The following is a 20,440-nucleotide window of genomic DNA, read 5'->3' on the forward strand; positions in this document are numbered from 1 at the left end:
AAATTAGTTTTATTTTGTATGTTCTATGCCACGTTCACCAAGTACACTTAATATTAAATAAAATCATTTAAATATAATATCTCATTAGTGTTTTGCAAATGGAGAAGAAATTTCTGGCAGAGAAGCTCCTCAAAATTTTCACCCTCTGTCCAAGTAGGAAAATGATACAATAACATTACTTATAATATTGTCAACTGAAAAAGAAATTACTTTGAGCAGATGCCAGTATTTCTTCTCAATGAGATTTCAAAGAATAAGAAAGCTAAACACAGTATTATCAAGAATTAAATGTGAGCATTCTGCCTACTTTCTGCAAGTGGCCTACATTCAACCTTTGGATGTATGCTTATATGTTTAGCGACTAAAGTAGCATAACATAATACTTAACGGTGCCACTCGGGGGTTTTAGCTGTGAAAAAGCAGTGGATCCTAAGAACAGTGGGCACTGAAGTTGCCTGTCTCTACGTCAGGTTACAGCTCAAGCTGTGTATATGCTGCAGACTCCCAAGCTGAATTTAAGAGAATCCGCTCTAAAACATTACTTGCTATTTAGACACATGCTTAAAGTTGTTTCCTTTTAAACCTTAGGCAGATGGTGAAATATTCCCGCTGTGTTGTCTCACAATGCATAACAAAGCTTTTCACATATTTTCACATAGTTGAGAATGTTTCCATATGTCTGGCATGCCTGTAATCCAGCACTTTGAGAGGTGGAAGCAGAAGAATCACTTAAGCCCAGGAGTTCAAAGTCAGCCTAGGCAACAAAAGGAGACCCCCATCTCTACAAAAAAAATTAAGAAATTAGCTGGGTATGGTGGTACAAGCCTGTGGTCTCAACTACTTGGGAGTCTGAGGTGAGAGGATTGCTTGAGCCTACAAGGTCTAGGGTGCACTGAGCCATGATCATGTCACTGCACTCCAGCCTGAGCAACAAAGCAAGAGCCTGTCTCAAAAAAAAAAAAAAAAATGGCCCGATGCACCAGTGTCATGGCTGATAAGATACTCCTAGGGCACCCTCATTCTAGCATCAAGGCTGTGAGACAGCTCACCTCACCTTCTGACTAACCCAGTGCTTCTGTGCTAAGGGCCCCCTTAAATCTCTACCTTCATTGTGCTTGGCACAAAGGAATGATATATCTTAGATTTGGAAATGGAATTTTATTCCCAAATCTTACTGTAGTCTAAGTGCCCTTCACAGACCTTCTATTAACCCATAGCTTACTTAGCTTTAGTTCCTGGGTAAATCAAATCTGTGTTTTGCAAACTACGATGTTGTAAGTCAGTTGCTTCTGAATCTAGCAGAGCTCAGTGAAACTATTTGCTTACAGACATGCTCATTTTTATTAATGTCACACATGGTATTCTCCATGTGAAAGACAGAATTTCTTTCATCCTATTTACCAATCCCTTCAGATCCTTGTGAGGAACCAACAGAACAGCTTTAAAAAATTAAAAGGTTTTTTTCTTTCCCTTCACAAATAGGCACATGCTTATTTTTACGGCGAGTTTAGAAAATCCACAATGCAAAAGAAGGTGGAAGGACAAAGAGAAAAAGATGCAGAAGGACTTCCTCTTCCAGCCAAGATGGACTTGCCCTCCCATCATGACCAATGAGAAAACTGAAACTGGATAGAGTATTTGAGAGAACTGTTTTTGGGGATTGGAACACAGGCAGAACAGGACTGTGATATTTGAGAACAGGAAAACACAGGAGGCAAATCTAACACACACTTCTGTTTTCTGCCCAATGGCAGTTTCTTGACCACGCAGAGAGCGGTAGAGACCTCCAAAAATGAGGCAATGTCACTGTCACTAAGCTGAGAGTCTTGCAGTGCTAACATGTTTGGAGTTTATAGAATAAGGTACTGGAGAAGAGGGAACAACATACAGGTGAGGCCTCAAAAGAGTATGCAAAAGTTCTCTGCAGGTCTGGGGCCAAGGGCTGGGGGGAGTGCATACAGTAGGCAGGCTCCACAAGGCCCATGCAGAGTGGCTGGCACTTCTGAGGGCTGACTGGAGATGCCAGAGATCACACAAATTTGGGACGTAGCAGAGTGGAGAGAACTCACCAAATATACCTAGAACATGTGGCTGAGGCCCATGAGGATGAAACTTTCCTAGAGTAAGAGTCACTGTCTAAGTCTACAGGCAAAAAACTAATAAATAAGCACAAACTAACAAAGGCCCAGGCTTAACAGGAGCAAAAGGGTGGTCAAATAATTTAACTAGGCATCAAGACATTTAACAGAAATAAAGGTTAAAATGTTATGAAAATGAAAGACTGAATTTATAAGAAAGACTTAACAATCCTAAATGTGTACACATGACAGCTTCAAAATACTTTAAGCAAAAACTGCTCAAGTAGACAGATCTAGAATTACAGCTGGAGATTTTAACATAACTCTCAATACATTGTAGGATGAGTGAAAAATCAGTAAGGACCCAGAAGATGTGCATAGTCACAAGCTCCACCAGTTGATATAACTGACATCTAAAAAACAATGAACTACCAAGCGCCACAGCTCATGCCCGTAATCCCAGCACTTTGGGAGGCCGAGGCGGGCGAATCCCCTGAGGTCAGGAGTTTGAGACCAGCTTGGCCAACGTGGTGAAATCCTGCCTCTATTAAAAATATAAAAAAAATTAGCCAGGCATGGTGGCAGGTGCCTGTAATTCCAGTTCTTCCGGAGGCTGAGCCAGGAGAATCACTTGAACCTGGGAGGCAGAGGCTGCAGTGAGCCAAGATCATGCCACTGCACTCCGGCCTGCTGGGCAACAGAGCGAGACTTCATCTCAAAAAACAAACAAACAAACAAAAAAAACCCTGAACCAACATCTGCAGAATACACATCCTTTTCTAGTGTACATGGAAATTCACTAAGAAAGTATGTTCTCCAACTATACTATATTAGAAATCAGCAACAATATCATACCTATAATATCTCTATGTAGTAGAAATTAAAAACAGTACACTTTTAAATAACTTAAGTGTCCATGAAAAGAAAAATCACAAGGAAAACTAGATGATATTTTGAATGGAATGAAAATGAAAACAAAATGTGTTGACTATAACTAAAACTAACATGGAATGAGGAGATCTAACTCCCTTCTTAAGAAGCAATAAAACAAGAGCAAAGTAAACTGAAAATAAGTTAAAGGGAGGAAAAAAAAAGACTAAAAATAAATGAAATAAAACATGAAAAAAAGAGAAAATAAGTAATGTTGAAACAAGCTTGTCCAACCTGAGGGCTGCATGTGGCCCAAGCCAGCTTTGAATGCAGCCCAACACAAATTCATAAACTTTCTTGACACATTATGAGATTTTTTGCTTTTTTTTTTTTTTTTTGGCTCATCAGCTTATCGTTAGTGTATTCTATTTGTGGCCCAAGACAATTCTCCTTCCATTGTGGCCCAAGGAAGCTAAAAGATTGAATACCCCCGTACTAAAAGATCATTAATGATCTAAAATAAATGATCTTATAAAGAATTGATAAACCTCCAGCTAGACTGACTGATCCAGGAAAAAATGGAAAAAACAAAAATTACCAATATGAAGAGACTGCAATACAGATTAGATTCTACAGACATTAAAAGGATATTAAAGGAATATTCTGAACAATTTTATGCCAATAAATCCAACAACTTGGATAAAATGAAATTTTCCTAAAAGACACAAATTACCAAAACTGACAACAGAAAAATCTGAAAATATCTCTTAAAAAATCTTAATTTTCCCACAAAAAACTAAAACCAAACCAAACAAAACCCTCTAGGTTCAGATGACTTCACTGGTAAATCCTATCAAACATGTAAAGAAGAAATCATATCGATCTTACACAGCTATTTCCAAAAACAGGGAAGGAGACAGCACTTCCCATCTAATTTTATGACACCCAATATCACCTTGACACCAAAATCAAATAAAGCCATTGCAAGAAAAGGATACAAAAGTCCAATATCTCCCATCAACACCAATATAGAAATCTTATAAAGAAGAAAAACGAACACCTAGAAGTCAAATCTAGCAATATCCCAAAAGACAACGCACCACAACCAAGTGGGGTTTATCTCAGGGATGTAAAGTTAGTTTAAAAGTTGAAAATGAAACCAATGTTATTCAATGGCAGAATGAAGAAAGTTGTATAATCATCTCAACAGATACAGAAAGAGGCACTGGACAGCATTAAACATCGTTATGATAAAAACTCCCAAGAAACAAAGTTTAAAAGGAATGTCCTCATTTTGATAAAGGTTTTCTCTGCAGATCCTACAGACATCATACCATATGGTGGACTACTAAAAGTTTTCTGCCTAAGCTTGGAAACAATGCAATTATGCCCATTCTCATGACTTCTGTTCAACACTATGGAAGTCCTGAACAGTATAATAAACCAATAAAAAGCAAGACAAGACATAAGGATTAGGAAGAAAGAAGTAAAACGATAGTCACAGGAAATATAATTGCAAATTTCTTAGTTTTCTATATAAACAAATCATTAGAAGTAAGAAGTGAAACAGACTCATCAGACTACAAAGTCACTATACAAAAATCAATTGTATATCTATATATACTGACAGCAAACAACTGGAAAATCAAATTCAAAAGTCCTACTGACAGTAGTGTAAAATTATAAAATACTTAAGAATAAATTTTTAAACAGGCATGCAAGACTGCTACATTGAAAATTATGAAATATTGAGGCCCGATATTAAGATGTTGATTCTCCCCTAAATTATCTGGACTCAATACTATTCTCCGAGAAAATCCAACAGGCTTCACTGTAGAAATTAATAAACTAATATTTAGTAAGTATAAAGTTGGTGGACACACACTACCTTATCTCAAGACTTCATGAAATTATAGCAATCAAGAGAAATATACCAAAGGAAAAACAGAAAATCGATAGAACAGAGTCCAGAAATAGACCAATACATACAAAGTTAATTGATTTTTTATGAAGATACGAAACTGGATTAATGGAAAAAGGAAACACCAGTGGTGCTGGCACAAATGGCTATCAAGATATTAAAAAAAAAAAAAGTAAATCTTGAAACCAAACTCACACCATGCCAAAAATTAATTTGAGATTAATGACAGATTTAATGTAAAAACTAAAACTATGATGCCTCTAAAAGACAATGTAGAATATTTTCCTGACTTTGGGGTAAGCAAAGATCTCTTAGATCAAAGAGATAAGGCCGTAACCATAAAAGAAAAAAATAAACTAAGATTTATAAAAATTAAAAGCTTCTGACCATCCTGGCTAACATGGTGAAACCCTGTCACTACTAAAAACACAAAAAATTAGCTGGGCGTTGTGGCAGGTGCCTGTAGTCCCAGCCACTTGGGAGGCTGAGGCAGGAGAATGGCGTGAACCTGGGAGGTGGAGCTTGCAGTGAACCAAGATCACGCCACTGCTCTCCAGCCTGGGCAACAGAGTGAGACTCCATCTCAAAAAAAAAAAAAAAAAAAAAAAAAAAAAAAAAAAAAAAAAAAGGTGTCCATCCGAAAACCACCATTAAGAAACTCAGACTGGGAAAAACTCAGACTGGGAGAAAAGACTGATAACACCATCAACTCTTGGCAAGGATGTAACTGGAGAACTAATTCATTCTTGGTGGGAGGGTAAAATATCACAACCACTTTAGAAAATTTTTGGCAGTTTCTTATATAGTTAAACATTCACCTATCCTTTGACACAGCAATTCCACATCTACATATCTACGCTAGATATTTACCCTAATTTTAGAACTGTTGATTTGCCAATTCAAAAACAATGATTCTTCCAGAATATTAGCCTTATACCATTCCATATTTTATATATTTTTTAAGCTACCATAATTTATGAAGATTCAAAATGCAACTTACCAAGTTTTAAAAGAGAAAAAAAAAGTACGGAAACAGCCAAAAAAAGAAAACAGGCTGGTTAAGTGTGTTTGGGTCAATTTATTTCCAGTATCATTTACAGGCTACCCTGATATTGTATTTAAAATTTTCATTTGTTTCAGAGTTTACAAAATAATGATTTTTCCTGTGAAGACACTTCGTTTAAGAGACAACTGACTTCTACAACTAAAATGTATACATGTTCAAAGAAAATAACTTGTAAAATATATTTGGTTGAATAACATTTACATTAAGTCTTTAAAATTATGTATCAGAATCTCCAGCTATTAAGCAGTCTAATGGTGCCTACTAAGTCAGAGAGTTGTAATTCTTCTCTCCTGTGCTGTGTTCTGATAATGAAGTAAAGGCATCAGTAGCATCTACTGTGCTAAAGAATAAATGGAATTTACAACTGTAGGTAATATTTAAGCACTTTAAGACAAATATGAATACATCATAAATTTCTAACTAGGAAAATGTTTTCAGTGAGATCTCAAGAAATGTTAACCTTTTTCAGAATAAAGCACTGAAAACTGACTCACCAACATATCAAGCTGGGTTTCTTCATCTTCTTCTCTTTTTCTCTTCTTATCTTTGCTCTTTTTCTTCTTACTACAGGACATAATTTATATAGATGAGTTTAGGTATATTGATTTGTGTGATAAATAAATATCATAAGATTGAAACTTGGAAGTCTTTTAAGTTGTTTCATTTATAAATTATTGATTTAGGAAGACTTACATTGCTATGCTCTCTTAAATACAGTGCTGAGAATTTGCTTCAGGCTTTGTACATATTATGTTAAAGTTCAAAGCAGATTGTAGAGCCACACTTCCAGATTTTAAATCCTGATTCTGTCACTTCTTAGCTCTGCAATTTTTAGAAAAGGTATTGAATCTCTCTGTGAGTTATTTAAGTTATCCTAACTTAAAAAGTTAGGATAATAACTTAACTCTTAAGGCTATTGTGAGGATTAAGAGGTAATATGTATCTTCACACATTGCTGGTGGAAATGTAAAATGGTGCAGCATCTACAGGAAACAGTTTGGCTTTCCTCAAAAAGTTAAAGAGTTACCATATGACCCAGCAATTTTACTCCTAAGTATGTATACCCAAGGGAAATGAAAACATACACCCACAAAAATACTTACATAAGACTATTCACACTAGCATTAGTCACAATAGTCAAAAAGGGGAAACAACCTAATTGTTCATCAACTGATGAATGGATGAACAAAATGTTACATCCATACAATGGACTACTATGCAGCCATAAAAAGGAAAAAGTGCTACAACAATGATGGACCTCAAGAATGTTATAAGTGAAAGAAGCCAGACACAAAAGGCCACATGTTGCATGATTTCTTAGGAAATATTCAGAATAGGCAATTTCACATAGATAGCAGACTAGTGGTTGCCAAGGACTAGGAGAGGGGGAGGATGGGATGTGACTGCTTTAATGGGTAGGAAGAGATTTCCTTCTGAGATGACGAAAACACTGAGAAACTAGACAGTGGTGAACCTCTTGAATATATACTAAAAACCACTGTACAAAAGGGTGAATTTTATAATTATGAATTACATCGTAATAAAAAATAAAAAACCAAGAGCGATTTGAAAAAAGTTAATGTGCAAAGTGCCTACAACTATTTCTTGGCACACTGAAAGTGCTATACAAGCATTAATTATGATTATTAAGATAATCTTAAGACACTCTTGTCTGCATTATCATCATAAAGTTTTCAGAAGATAACTCACCACTTCTCACAGGAAATTCACAGAGTAAAAATCTCACATTCATTCAGGATATACCTGCCACTTATTCTGGCATCTTCATGAGCCCAGACTCCTCGAGAGGGTTCTCAAGGGCAGTGGCTTCAGCTCACTCCTTGATACTTTCTTTCCATCTCGCCTAAAAATATCAAAACCTCTGTTTATCACGGAGACCAGGAGGAAATGCTCAATATTTGTATGTACAGTCAACCTCGGGCAAATCTGCCAGTGAAAAAAGAAGCGGGGATATGAGTGCACAGGTATTTTTCTCCTAAAGAGCTAATAAATTACTACTATGACCTCCTCCTCACATTTGGTTCAATTTATTTACTGCATATATGTTCTCTCATTTAATCCTCACAGTCTTCTAAAGGTATAAAAAATGGCCTGAAAGTATAAATGTGTAAACGGAGGTTCAAAGATATTTGATCTCTTAATGAGTAAATGGAAGTTCAGACATATTAACCAATTTGCCACAAATTACAAAATTAGTAAATGACAGAGTGCAGGTTCCAGCCCATATTCATATCAAAGCCCATATACACCTCAACCACTGTGTGATTCATCCTGGTTTCACTCTACATATTAGCTTAGAAAAAATTAATCAATAACTTTTCCAGGAAGAGACGATGGAGAAAAGAATAATCCCTAATAAAGGAAGTTATCATCATGAACTACAAGATTAGACTAACGCAGACCCACCAGGCAGAGGCCTGGAGAGATGCCTCAGGGGACCCAAACTCGTGGATACGGGGCCACGGGTCACCTGCCCCTCTCTGCACAGGCGCCAGGAACCGCGGTCCGGCCTCCATCCAGCCCGGACAGGGGCCAGGGCGAAGCCTGGGATGCCACAAAGCCAGCTCTCCACGCCACGACTTTCACCGGATTCGCGGGGGTGGAGTGCGTCCGAAAAGAACTGAGGAGGCTCCCGCCACAGCTGCAGGACCCACCGCTTTGCCTTGGTTCCCTTGAACACGAGCTTGGTAGACTTCACATAAGAGTACTCGACTCGCAGAAGTTGGCTCCAGGAGACTTCTGCGCGGAGAGGCTGAAGCTGGCTCAGGACGAGTATGTGACCCGGAGCAGCACCAGGGCGGGGAGGAACAGAAGTGGAGGCAAAGTAAACACTCCCTGACAGCGTACGTCTGTACAGAACCCGCCTTCTTCTTGACCCAAACGCTGAATGGCTGAGATTTCCACTTCCGAGTTTCTGCTGGGGAGCTACGGCGGCCGCAGAGGGCCGAAAGGTGCCGCACGCAGCTGCTCCCTGGCTCCCTCTCGAGGAGCCCCTGAGGATTCGCACCTCCCCGAGGGGAGTAAAGCCCGCCCGAGGCGCCGGTGCTGGCGGTGGCGGGGCTGCCGGGCGCGCTGTGAAACGGCCTCCCTCTAGAGCTGCGGGCTGGCGACGGTCCCCGCGGGGGCGGGAAGCGGCTTAGGCTGCCCTCGTTGGCCTGCGGCGGCGCGGCTGGAAGCGCGGGCCACTCTTGCGCCGGTCACTCGGGGCTGTGCCTCGTGCGACTGTGTGTGTAGGAAACAAGCAGGAAATACCCTAAAATAGAATGAAGCACCATGTTGAGGGCCGCGGACATCGTGAGTGCTGTGGGAATGTGGGCTGAGGTGGAGAGTTATGGTGGCGCGTGTTACAGGCTCAGGGGTCAGAAAGAAGGCTAATCGTGGAGGCGGCATCTGTGGAGGGTCTTGAACGCTGGGCAGGCTTTTGCCCGATAGAGATGGAGGAAGCTAGTCCTGTCTGATGGAGGAAACAGGGCGGAGGTGTGGAGGGAGCCTTGCAGCGCTGGTGTGAGGAGCCGTGAGCAGGCCAGGCCTGTAAAGCAGAGTGATGGGAACCAGGATAGAGAAGGCAAGTCGGGGTCCTGTTTTCGCTGGAGAATTTGAATGAAATCAGTAAACAGGTGAGAGGGATCCATCGCAAGAGCATGGGATGAAACGAGGAGTAGTCCACGGTGATTCCTCTGCAGCGGTGGGTATTATTCATCGCGTATGTGACACCAAAACGGTGGGTATTATTGATCGCGTATGTGACACCAAAACCACCCCACTCCACTCAAGCTGTGGCTCTTTCCCTAAAGTAGAAAACAGAGACCAGTTGGGTTCCGAGCATCCACGAAGATTTTATTAAATTCGTGATCCCTGGTGGTACCATGGAGTCAGGATTGGCTCATCTCAAACCTGACTCAGAAACAAAACCATCTCAATGTGCAGAGATGAGTGGCCTTACCCGCTATCATAACGTATTTTCTGGTGTTTTCACAGTGCTGCACTTCCTAATCCCCATTCCAGGGCAATCCACAAGCCATAATGTCCAGAGGCATTAACAAAGGAGACACACAGGGGCTCCTCATGTTTGCTTTCTGTGGTTTTGATGAAAATCTCAGTTTCCTCATCTCATACAATATGGTTAGTAGTAGTATCATTTAGGGTTGAAGAATTAAATGGTACGAATTATATAGGGTGCTTATGATAACCTACATGGAAAATGCCTAGGATATGTTAGCTATGCTCATCACCAACATCGTTATATGATGGTAATAATCAAATAGTCAGGAAGGCCGACACCAAGAAAATGGATACATGCTCTGAGGGAATGAATATGGAGAGATCAGAAGGTCAAGAACAAAGCCGTACAACATGTCTGCAGTAAAGGGATAGAGAAAAGAAAGGCTATAAAAGAAGGAGTGAAACAGAGTTAGAGCAAAATTATAAAATCAAAGCTAAGGAGAATTTCTAGAAAGGGTAATATCATTTAATATCATTGAAGTTTAGGAGCACAAGATGGAAAAAAGGCCGGTGGGTAACTGACATTGAGGCAGTCTTTAGGAAAGCTCCATTTCCAATAGAGAAGTAGACAGAAAGTCAGCTTGAAGCAGGGACTAGGTGAAGAAGCTGTTGGCTGGTCGCATGGGGAAATAAATAAGGGATGGCATATGCCATATTTCTGGATTTCTTTCTTTCTTGCCCAGCCTCTATATATGCATAGAGTTTGGCAAAAACTTACAAAAAATAAAAATGAAACCAATTTCGTTTGTAGACTCAAATACAATGCTTTGTGTTAGAATCAAGATAAATTCATGTCTCTCCCTTCTATTGTCACAGTCAGTTTTGAAATTAAACATCAGCTCTTCTTCTTCATTAAAATCATTTTCAACTCCTCCCAGGTGTTGATGGTTTGGGGGAGTTACATAAACAGTCAGGTCTTGATGAGTAGAGGAGGAGGGAACAAACACTTTCAGCAAAGGCAGAATTCTGAAATTCTGCTCATATTTTTCTCCAGTAACTTTCCTATGTTTGTGAGGTTATTCAGTCATAAAGATCCTAGTGAAATTTTTTTCAAGCTTGACTAATAGTAATCACTGTGGACGTTTGTTTAAAATGTGTATTCCCAGGCCTCTCACTTGCTGATTCTGATTCAGAAGATCACGGATGGGACTCAGAATACATGTGTTTGACAAGTACCACAAGTGGTTCTTATGGTCAGGCAAATTTTGGAATCTAACCAAGAATTTATGTTTTTATGACTGGCAGCTAGAAAAGATTCCTAGAGTCTTTGCTTTTTGAAAATAAAATATTCCTTCTTTAAAAGGAAAATTGTATGACTAGATACAACATTTATACATGTGGCACGTGTACTATATGGTGTGCTTTTGTCATATTTACAGTTAAAGATGTGTAAGAACACTCTGCAAAAAATTATATATTAAATGCAAAGAGGGGTAAGTCAGGGTTGGGGAGAAATGGGAAGGGCGTGCTTATTGTTGCTAAAAAGTAGAAAAGCCAGAATGATAGCCATCTAAGGTTGCAAATAGCACGTTGTAAGTTGAGGGAGCTTCATAATCATGTCTGAAACCTTCTTTGATATACTGAGTTGTTAACAGTGGCTTTGGACAAGATTTGAGGGAGAAACCAACTATGCTTTAAAGTGTTCATTTAAAAGGTTTTAATTAAAGGAAAGTCTTTGTATTTACTTGAGCTAATTTAACTTCAGGACTTTAACAAATTACTAGCCCTTAACCTCTTAAAAATTGTCTTTCATTTCAAATGAAAGTTTAAGATGGCCTTTATGTTCGATTGGTTTACTTGTGTGAAGACTTAACAGCAAGGTACTGTACGTTTCTAAATGTTTACTTCTTAATTTTGCTGGAAGAAATATACTACTCAATTGATTATTTTTAAAGCAAAGTAAAACAATTTATTTTGACAAGCAACACTGTATTTTCCCAGTTTTCTGGTGGCAAAGATTAGGCTTAACATCACTAATCATGAGAGAAATGCAAATCAAAACCAAAACGAGATACTATCCTACACCAGTCAGAATAGCTACTATTAAAAAATCAAAAAAACAACAGATCTTGGGACGCTGTGGAGAAAAGGGAACATTAATACATTATTGGTGTGAATGTAAATTAGTTCAGCCACTGTTGAAAGCAGTTTGGAAATTTCTCAAAGAATTTAAAATAGAATTACCTTTCAAGCCAACAATTCCATTACTGGTATATGACCCAAAGAAAGTCAGTTATTCTACCAAAAAGACATATGCACTTGTGTGTTCATTGCAGCACTATTCACAATAGCAAAGACATGGAGTCAACCTAGGTGTCCATCAACAGTGGATTGGATCAATAAAATGTGGTACATCCACGCAGTATTATTAGGCCATTCTTGCATTGCTATGAAGAAATACCTGAGACTGGGTAATTTATAAGGAAAAGAGATTTAATTGGCTCACAGCTCTGCAGGCTGTACAGGAAGCATGGTGACGGCATCTGCATGGCGCTTGTGGAGTCTCCAGGGAGCTTTTACTCATGATGGAAGGCAAAGAGGGAGTAGGCACATCACATGGCCAGAGCAGGAGCAAGAGAGAATGAGAGTGGGGTTAAGTACCACACACCCTTACACAACCAGATCTCGAAAGAATTCACTATCACAAGGACATTATCAGGCCATGAGAGATCCACCCCCATGACGCAAACACCTCCTACCAGGCCCCACCTCCAACACTGAGGATTACATTTCACCGTGAGATTTATAGGGGCCACCTTCCAAACCATTTCACACACCATGGAATACTATGCAGCCATAAAAATAACAAAATCATGTCCTTTGAAGCAACATGGATGTAGCTGAAGGCCATTATCCTAAGTAAATTAATGCAGGAATACAAATCGAAATACCACATGATCTCACTTATAAGTGGGAGCTAAACATTGGGTACTTATGGACATAAAAATGGAAAGAATAAACATCGGGACTACTAGAGGGGAGAAGGAGGAAGGCATGGTTTGATGAACTAACTATTGGGTACTATGCTCATGTATTAATCTGTTCTCACACTGTTGTATAGAACTACCCGAGACTGGGTAATTTATAAAGAAAAGAGGTTTAACTGACTCACAGTTCCACAGGCTGTACAGGAAGCATGGCTGGGAGGCTTCAGGAAACTTATAATCATGGCAGAAGGTGAAGGGGAAAGCAAGGCACGTTCTACCATGGCGGCAGGAGACCAAGTGAGCCAGAGGGGATGTGCCATATGTTTAAACCATCAGATCTCATGAGAACTCACTTACCATCTAAGAACAGCAAGGGGAAAATCTGCCCTCATGAGCTAATCACCTCCTACCAGGTCATTCCCCCTGCATTGGGAATTACAATTCAACATGAGATTTGGGTGGGGACACAGAGTCAAAACATACCAAATCAGCATCTGGATGATGGAATCATTCATACCCCAACACTCAGCATTATGAGATATACCCATGTAACAAACTGGCACATGTACCCCTGAATGTAAAATACAAGTTAAAATTATCTTCAAAATAAATTAACTAATGACTAAATAAATATGATTAAATGAAATTAAAAATTTGAATTAAAAAAATTTGAGAGTGATTTCAGCTTGACAGTTATGTAAGTTATGTAAATGGAAACAGTGAGTTCTGTAGGGTTCAGATCAATTGCACTATCTGTACTAAGTTGATGTCCAGTTGTTTGGATGAAAAGAAAGGAGGAGAAACATATAGATCTAACAGGAAAAAAGTGGACAAGTTTTTATGATAGCAAAAAGAAGAATGGAGGAAATAGGACTGAGGTTATAGTGATTGATAGATATTAATAGACGACTAAGTCAAAAGCCACCAGTTGCAGAAAATATTGATTAATTTTGTTTTATTCCAGTCAGACAACAAAATCCTATAGCCTGCCTCTAGAGAAAACCGTTTTAGCCCTGTAATTATCTTTATTCCAAGCACCATTCCGTTCATTAAGTAGTGTATAGGGTGATTAATAAGTGAATTATTCACAGAATTAGGACAGAATTTTTGAGTATTTCAGGATATTAATCTATAGTCAATGAGCTAAAATAAAATTTGACTAGAGGTGTGATCACCATGAATGCCATGTTGGTATTTTGTTAGATTTGGCAACCCAAAGTTGACAAATTTATTAGTAAAATAAACGTTCCTTGATGATTAATTTACATTTAGTAAACATGCTCTTTCTTCTTCCTTCCCTTTCTTATTCATTCATTCATTCATTCATTCCTACAGAGCAGTGACTTTCATTCTAAGATTCCCAGAATCCTAAGGAATTCTTGAATGTCATCATAGGGAGCCAGGTGTGAGGATTCCCAAAAGTTGTACTTAATACTTGAAAAATCTCAAAAAGTTATATATTTACACCAGAAAAAGCTATACAGGTTTTAAGTTATATATATATAGTCGAATACTTCTTATTTCCATCCAGAACTAAGTCATTAGAGTTAATAATGTTGATTATTTCATAGTGACCTAGTGGGTATCCTTTATATATCATTGATTACTTATTAGTAAAATAAGAACCCCCCCCAATTACAAAATACATATATTTTTTGGGTTTTTCTTAGGGCTTTTGAAACATAAAATCAGAGGAGAGGATTAAAAGTAATCCTTGATTGTTAAAAAGGCAGGGAACTACTAACTTAGAAAATTGTATGAAAACAGCAAGATATATACATGGCCCTCAGACCAGCTGCCTGTTTTAATGAAGTTTTGTTGGAGCACATCCATGGATCTATGGTGCTTTCCTGCTACAATGGTAGAGATGAATGGTTGCTATAGAGACCGTATGGTTGCAAAGCCTAAAATATTTATCATCTGGTCCTTTATAGCAAAAGTGAACCCAGTTTTAGAACATTCACTTCACAGATTAAGATACAGTGGATTCTGCCTTAACAGACTTCCACTTAACTGATTTGCAATCAGCACTTTCTAGTACCCCTGTACAACTTATTGGCTGATGTCCACTGCAAACTGAAAGCCTTTGAGCTACTTTTAATGCCTGTACATTTCTCCTTCCATCACAGAAATTGTATAGTTTCTAAGGGGAAGCTGTGTTCATTCCTAAATATGTTTACACCATTTGTTCTTGTTCTTGTAGTTATGTGATTTAATTAGATATTATGTTGAGACGCAGAGATGGGTGGATCATTAGGTCAGGAGATCGAGACCATCCTGGCTAACTCGGTGAAACCCTGTCTCTACTGAAAATACAAAAAAATTAGCTGTGTGTGGTGGCGGGTGCCTGTACTCCCAGCTACTGGGGAGGCTGAAGCGGGAGAATGGCATGAACCCGGGAGGTGGAGCTTGCAGTGAGCAGAGATCGCACCACTGCACTCCAGCCTGGGTGACAGAGCGAGACTCCATCTCAAAATAAATAAATAAATAAATAAATAAATAAATAAATAAATAAATAAATAAATATTATGTAAACTGAGAAAATGAGTATAACAACAGTAGTATTGTTGTTTCTTTGAGAAATAAACTAAATGTGTTGGAAAAATGAGAAACTCAAACAGCTGCTCTCAGCTTAACTGTTGTTGGCAAGACAACTAGAAACAAATGGGAAAAATTGTGTAATCTAGGATTTCAGATTGCTTTACCCCAGTTGTCTTCACAGAAAGTGAACAAGAAATCAATGACAACATATCATTGGCGTAGTTTCCACAAGAAACTCCACTCTGAATCTGTGCAAAGCTTTGACCTTGTCATCAAAATTCTGGCAAATTTATTTACACACGTCTTTTAAATTGAAGTTAAGTTTTAAAGACTTACATCTAATACTTCTTATGATTCCTCCATCTAACTTAAATTTGTGATTAATCTGTTTATTACTGTTCCCAATCTGATTGAATAAGGGGGTTTCTACCCTTTTTGCTAACCAAAAGTTTACTTTGATGAAGATGGAATTATAAATACAATAATTAAAGTTTAAAGAATTAGAATGGTAATGGTGAATGCAATTTAGTATGCCTAAAAATCATTTGTAAAGCCTACTAACAATGCAAATTGTTGTGCCTTAGGCCTGAGATTTTGATTCAATAGGTCTAGCATGGGGGATAGAAATCTGTATTTTTAGGAATGATAAAGGAAAATTGCTTAAAATAGGGTAAATTATAACTTACAAATATAAAATGAACACTTGTCTAAGATTTTTGTTTAACTCATTTATTTAATTAGGGAGCCAGTAAGATGTTATACTGAGCTTTATGGAAAATTAAAAGAGCCACACATATCTAGGCACTAAGGAACACTGAAATAAATCTGCTTGATAGGTTCAAAACTGACTTCTTGATGGAAGGTGGAAAAAGGAAAATTAATTATACTTCCACCAAAATCAATCATTTGCCTGTCTATAGTCAAGAATATTTGCATTACTATCAGTAATCTACAACTAACAGAATTGCAAATAACAAGGAAAACAAAAGACAGAGACCCTATAGAAACAGATAACCCAGGTTATTCTAGACAAGGCTGAGATTTCCATTAAAGACACTCAGTGGTAATTTCGTTGGTCCATCTTAAAATCTTTCCATTTTCTCCTGAAACGAATTGCTCAAGCAATTCAAATACAATGAATGTGGTCAGTGGGTCGCACCTGGAGAAATCATTTTCTAACCTATAATCAAGACTGTTGAATTACTCCCTTCACTGGAAAGAATAAAATATTACCTCATAGATTTGTATTATGATAATTGTCCACTATGAATGCTTTGGTGTTCTTAATTTTCTTAAGATTTATTAATATTTCTGAAGTAACTACTGAATGCCAAGCAATATATTTTCTAATTTAATCTTTCATTGACTTTTACTTTCACTTCAATTGAGCTACTCACTTTCATGGCTATAAACTTAACTTTTCAATAACTTAAAAATTGATTTCTAATGCTATAAACTTTAATGTTCCACTCTGTGACATGCTCTTTCAGACTCTCTCTTCCTTATTGCCAATTCACCTCTCTTCTATCTCTTCCAGTGCCCCAGTATCTTGACTCTTAAATTTTCTTTTTTCTTCTCTTTTATTAAGTGGATACATGATAATTTCACATGTTGATGGGGTACAAGGTGGTATTTTGATACATAACACATTGTTAAAACCTCTCCTCCCTATCTTTCCCAGTCTGGTAACCACTCTTCTACTCTCTATTAGATCAGTGTTTTTAGATTTCACATATGAATGAGATCATGTGATATTTGTCTTACCGTGGTTAGCTTATTTCACTTACCACAATGTCCTCTATGATCATTCATGTTGTCACAAGTGACACGATTTTATCCTTTTTTATGGCCAAATGTGCATATGATATAGTTTGGATATTTGTCCTGACCCATATCTCATGTTATATTGTAATCCCCACTGTTAGAGATGGGGCCTGGTAGGGGGTGTTTAGGTCATGGAGGTGGATCCCTCATGACTTGGTGCTATCCTCATGGTAGTGAATGAGTTCTCAAGCTTCCTGACTAGTCAAGCAGATGTTGGCACTATGCTCCCTGTACAGCCCATGGAACCAGGAGCCAATTATGTCTCTTTTCTTTTAAATTATCCAATCTCAGGTATTTCTTTATAGCAATGCAAGAATGGCCAAATACAGCATATATGACACATTTTCTTTATTCATTCGTTCATTGTTGGACACTTAGTTGATTCTTGGCTATTGTGAATAGTGCTGTAATAAACATGAGAGTCCAGAAATCTCTTTGACATACTGATTTAATATTCTTTGAATATATACCCAGTAGTGGGATTGCTGGATTATGTGATAAGCTTATTTTTAATGTTTTTGGAAGTTATATTGTTTTCCATAGAAATTGCTCTAATTTACATTTCCACCAACAGTGTATGAACATTCTCCTTTCTTCACATCCTTGCCAGCATTTGTTATTTTTTGACTTTTTCATAAAAAGCATTCTAAGCAGGGTGAGATGATATCTCACTGTGGATTTGACTTGCGTTTCTCTGATTATTAGTGATGGTGAGTATTTTTTCATATACGTGTTGTTGACTTTTTTGTCTTATTTGGAGAAATGTCTATTCAACTCTCTTGACTATTTTCTAATCCAATTATTTGTGTTTTTGCTATTGAGTTGTTTGAGTTTTCTATAAATTTGGGATATCAACCCCTTATCAAGTGAATAGTTTGCAGATATTTTCTCCCATTTTGTAGGTTGTCTCTTCACTCTTGTGACTGTTTCCTATGCAGTGCAGAAGTTTTTATTTGGAGTAATCCCATTTGTTTATTTTTGCTTTTGTTGTGCATGTCTTTTGATGTGTTTCTAAAAAGTCCTTGCCCAGACCAATGACATATAACATTTCATTTATGTTTTCTTCTACTATTTTCATAGTTTGGGGTCTTACATTTAAACATTTAATTTATTTTGAGTTGATTTTTGTATATTATGAGAGATAAGGGTCTACTTTCATTCTTTTGTATGTGGATATGAACTTTTCCCAGCATCATTTGTTGAAAAGACTGTCTTTTCCCCATTGAATGTTTGCACCTTTGTCAAAAATAAGTTGCATGTAAATGTGTGGATTTATGCCTGGGCTCTCTATTTTTGTTCCACTGGTCTACATGCCTGTTTTTATGCCAATACCGTGCTGTTTTAGTTAGGATAGCTTTGTAATATATTTTGAAATTAGATAGTGTAATACCTCTAGCATTGCTCTTTTTGCTTAAGATTTATTTGGCTATTTGGGGTGTTTTGTAGTTTCACATGGATTTTAAGATTTTTTTAATATCCATGAAGAATGAAATTGGAAATTTGATAGAGATTATATTGGATTTATAGATTGATTCGAGTAGTATGGTCATTTCAACAATATTAATTCTTCTAGTCCATGAACATGGGATATCTTTCTATTTATTTTAATTTTTTTAATTGTTTTTATCAATGTTTAATAATTTTCATCTTTCCATGGCTTAACTTACTTGTAGGTATTTTGTTTCTTTAATAGCTATTTTAAATGGGATTACTTTCTTGATCCCTTTTTCAGATAGTCTGCTATTGGTGTATAGAGATGTTACTGATTTTTTATGTTGCTTTTGTATCCTGAAACCTTATTGTATTCATTTATTATTTCTGATTCTCAGCGGTGTATTTGGGTTTTTTACATATATGATCATGTCATCTGCAAAGAGGGACAATTTGACTTTTTTTTTTCCAATTTGGATGCCTTTTATTTCTTTCTCTTACCTAATTGTTCTGACTAGGACTTCTAGTACTATGTTGAAAAAAGTGATTAAAGTGAACATCCTTGTCTTGTTCCAGATCCTAGAGACAAAACTTTCAAGTTTTCACCATTCAGTGTAATGTTGCCTGTGGGTTATCACATATGATCTTTATTTTATTATGTTCTTTTATAACTAATTTGTTAAGAGATTTGATGATAAAATGATGTCTAATTTTGTCAAATGCTTTTTCTGCATCTATTGAAATGATTATATGTTTTTTATCCTTCATTGTTTAATGTGATGTATCACATTTTATTGATTTACATGTATTAGACTATCCTTACCTCTCCAGGTAAATACCACTTGATTATGGTGAATAATCTTTTAAATGTGCTTTTGAATTTTCATTGCTAGAACTGCTGGTTTTGAATGTTTGCATCTATGTTTATCAATGATATTGGCCTGGAGTTTTCTTTTATTTGCTGTTCTTGTCTCATTTTGGAATCAGGAAATGCTGTCTTCATAGAATGAGTTTGGAAGAGTTCCCTCCTTTTCATTTTTTTGAAATAGTTTGTAAAATATTTGTATAAGTTTTTTAAATGTTTTGTAGAATTTGTCAGCGAAAACCACCAAGTCGTGAACTTTTCTTTCTTCCTCTATTTTTTTAGAGAAAGGGTCTCACTCTATCACTGTGGCTGGCATACAGTGGTGCAGTCATAGCTGACTGCAGCCTCAAACTCCTGGTCTTAAGTGATCCTCCTGCCTCAGTCTCCTGAGTACAAGTACACACCACTATACCTGGGGAATTTTTATTTTTATTTTTAGAGATGGAGTGTCGTTGTGTTGCCCAGACTGATCTTGAACTCCTGGCCTCTAGTGATTTTCCTGCCTTGGGCTCCTAAACTGTGAGATTACAGATGTGAGCTACTGTGTGAAGTGGATTTTCCTTGACTGAGAGCCTAAATCTCTCCTTCAGTCTCATTATTTGTCATTGGTGTGTTCACATTTTCTATTTCTTCTTTCTTCAATTTTGATAGGTTATATGTGTCCAGAGCATACGTTTTTCTTCTAAGTTTTTCAATTTATTGGCATATAATTGTTTGTAGTACTTACTCATGATTCCTTTTATTTCTCTAGAGTCTATCATAGTATATCCTTTTTCATCTCTGATTTTATGTGAATTTTCTCTTTTTTCTTAGTCTGACAAAACATTTGTCAATTTTACCTTTTCAAAAAAGATTCCTTCATTTAATTAGTCGTTTGTATTTTTTGTCTTCATT

At 37.2% G+C, this 20,440-nt stretch overlaps 1 pseudogene; it reads right to left on the bottom strand.

Annotated features, from left to right (window-relative positions):
* Positions 1 to 8,845, bottom strand: part of LOC129526948 (protein FRG1-like) — a 37,294-nt pseudogene extending 28,449 nt beyond the window's left edge.
* Between the last annotated feature and the right edge of the window lie 11,595 nt (positions 8,846 to 20,440).

The sequence above is a fragment of the Gorilla gorilla genome, chromosome 16 (assembly GCF_029281585.2).
Source record: "Gorilla gorilla gorilla isolate KB3781 chromosome 16, NHGRI_mGorGor1-v2.1_pri, whole genome shotgun sequence".
Classification (NCBI taxonomy): domain Eukaryota; kingdom Metazoa; phylum Chordata; class Mammalia; order Primates; family Hominidae; genus Gorilla; species Gorilla gorilla.